The sequence below is a fragment of the Bufo gargarizans genome, chromosome 4 (assembly GCF_014858855.1).
Source record: "Bufo gargarizans isolate SCDJY-AF-19 chromosome 4, ASM1485885v1, whole genome shotgun sequence".
In the NCBI taxonomy this organism is placed as follows: Eukaryota; Metazoa; Chordata; class Amphibia; order Anura; family Bufonidae; genus Bufo; species Bufo gargarizans.
This window is the reverse complement of record NC_058083.1, coordinates 29,159,398-29,162,524: the sequence shown is the minus strand read 5'-3', so window position 1 is coordinate 29,162,524 and position 3,127 is coordinate 29,159,398.

Below are 3,127 nucleotides of genomic sequence, written 5' to 3'. Positions count from 1 at the left end.
ATAACACTGAACATAAAACCTCTGCACAGGCAGGGTAATGGATGGAGTGAAAGAAAGAGAAACCATGAAGTCAGGAGGTGGATGGTAAGATGATGCTGATGCCTAATCTCCAAAATCACTCCGCACACTGTTGGGACTTGGGACTATCCTAGACAGAACTAATCCGTACTGTTCCACTGTGCAATATGGCACAATAGAATAATGTGGTCCAGCAGCAGAGTAGTTTGATTTTATTAATAATGACCACCACTGACTGATCAGTATTGAGTTACTTGATGAAATAATAATGTAGAAATGCAGATGACTTACTGAGCACACTCTGTGGTACTGGGACCAAAATTTGAATTAGGACGTCCAAGGCTTACGGCGGCAGAAAGTTCTATGATCCCTCCTATTATGAAATCTGCTGCTTTTGAGGTAAACTCAACATTATCAATTAGTTCGATTTGCAGAGAATCCTGGGAATGTCTTCCGGCTGTGATAATGAGTATCAGGGGTAGTATGTATAGATATCTGCTCATTCTGTGTCCTGATGAGAGAGAAAACATGAAGTTTACTTTACTCATTCCTTGATAACATATCCTTCAGCTCTCTCTAAACAGATTATAAACATTAGATAAATGTCAGCAGACTCTTCCAATTATTGCTGGACCATTTAATGTGTATGAATGTCTCCTGATATCAGGTATTAATGGGGATAAGCATCTGCAGCGTCCCACTCAGTGATGGTTGTGGGCACTTTAAACTTCCGTATCTGCCTATCTTTAGTATTTCTGTGTAAACTGTAAATTCCTTATAACAGGCTGTTTTGGAGGAGAGTGTTATTTCATTTATCAGTCCCTAGGTGGTACTGGCACCACATATATATATATATATATATATATATATATATATATAAAGATGAAATAACGAGGCAGCACTTCCAGCTTTTAGTGTACGGATGAAGACCCCAAACTTTAATCCAAGCGACGTTTCGGCCTGCTCAATGAGGCCTTTATCAAGCTTGATAAAGGCCTCATTGAGCAGGCCGAAACGTCGCTTGGATTAAAGTTTGGGGTCTTCACCCGTACACTAAAAGCTGGAAGTGCTGCCTCGTTATTTCATCTTTGTATATCGTGGAGGAAGAGCCTACCTCTGTGGGGATTTGCACCCAGTCCACCAACTCTGACTGTGCTGCTGCACTATCTGTGTTTTATATATATATATATATATATATATACAGTACAGACCAAAAGTTTGGACACACCTTCTCATTCAAAGAGTTTTCTTTATTTTCATGACTATGAAAATTGTAGATTCACACTGAAGGCATCAAAACTATAAATTAACACATGTGGAATTATATACATAACAAAAAAGTGTGAAACAACAGAAAATATGTCATATTCTAGGTTCTTCAAAGTAGCCACCTTTTGCTTTGATTATTGCTTTGCACACTCTTGGCATTCTCTTGATGAGCTTCAAGAGGTAGTCACCTGAAATGGTCTTCCAACAGTCTTGAAGGAGTTCCCAGAGATGCTTAACACTTGTTGGCCCTTTTGCCTTCACTCTGCTGTCCAGCTCACCCCAAACCATCTCGATTGGGTTCAGGTCCGGTGACTGTGGAGGCCAGGTCCTCTGGCGCAGCACCCCATCACTCTCCTTCATGGTCAAATATCCCTTACACAGCCTAGAGTTGTGTTTGGGGACATTGTCCTGTTGAAAAATAAATGATGGTCCAACTAAACGCAAACCGGATGGAATAGCATGCCGCTGCAAGATGCTGTGGTAGCCATGCTGGTTCAGTATGCCTTCAATTTTGAATAAATCCCCAACAGTGTCACCAGCAAAGCACCCCCACACCATCACACCTCCTCCTCCATGCTTCAGGGTGGAAACCAGGCATGTAGAGTCCATCTGTTTCCTTTTCTGCGTCGCACAAAGACACGGTGGTTGGAACCAAAGATCTCAAATTTGGACTCATCAGACCAAAGCACAGATTTCCACTGGTCTAATGTCAATTCCTTGTGTTCTTTAGTCCAAACAAGTCTCTTCTGCTTGTTGCCTGTCCTTAGCAGTCGTTTCCTAGAAGATATCCTAACACGAAGGCCTGATTCACACAGTCCCCTTTTAACAGTTGTTCTAGAGATGTGTCTGCTGCTAGAACTCTGTGTGGCATTGACCTGGTCTCTAATCTGAGCTGCTGTTAACCTGCAATTTCTGAGGCTGGTGACTCGGATGAACTTATCCTCCGCAACAAAGGTGACTCTTGGTCTTCCTTTCCTGGGGCGGTCCGCATGTGAGCCAGTTTCTTTGTAGCGCTTGATGGTTTTTGTAACTGCACTTGGGGACACTTTCAAAGTTTTCCCAATTTTTGGGACTGACTGACCTTCATTTCTTAAAGTGATGATGGCCACTCGTTTTTCTTTACTTAGCTGCTTTTTTCTTGCCATAATACAAATTCTAACAGTCTATTCAGTAGGACTATCAGCTGTGTATCCACCTGACTTCTCCACAAGGCAACTGATGGTCACAACCCCATTTATAATGCAAGAAATCACACTAATTAAACCTGACAGGGCACACCTGTGAAGTGATAACCATTTCAGGTGACTACCTCTTGAAGCTCATCAAGAGAATGCCAAGAGTGTGCAAAGCAGTAATCAAAGCAAAAAGTGGCTACTTTGAAGAACCTAGAATATGACATATTTTCAGTTGGTTCACACTTTTTTGTTATGTATATAATTCCACATGTGTTAATTCATAGTTTTTTGAGCCTTCAGTGTGAATCTACAATTTTCATAGTCATGAGTCAAGGTGTGTCCAAACTTTTGGTCTGTAATGTATATATACAGGTCCTTCTAAAAAAAATTTGCATATTGTGATAAAGTTCATTATTTTCTGTAATGTACTGATAAACATTAGACTTTCATATATTTTAGATTCATTACACACAACTGAAGTAGTTCAAGCCTTTTATTGTTTTAATATTAATGATTTTGGCATAGAGCTCATGAAAACCCAAATTTCCTATCTAAAAAAAATAGCATATTTCATCCGACCAATAAAAGAAAAGTGTTTTTAATACAAAAAAAGTCAACCTTTAAATAATTATGTTCAGTTATGCACTCAATACTTGGTCGGGAAT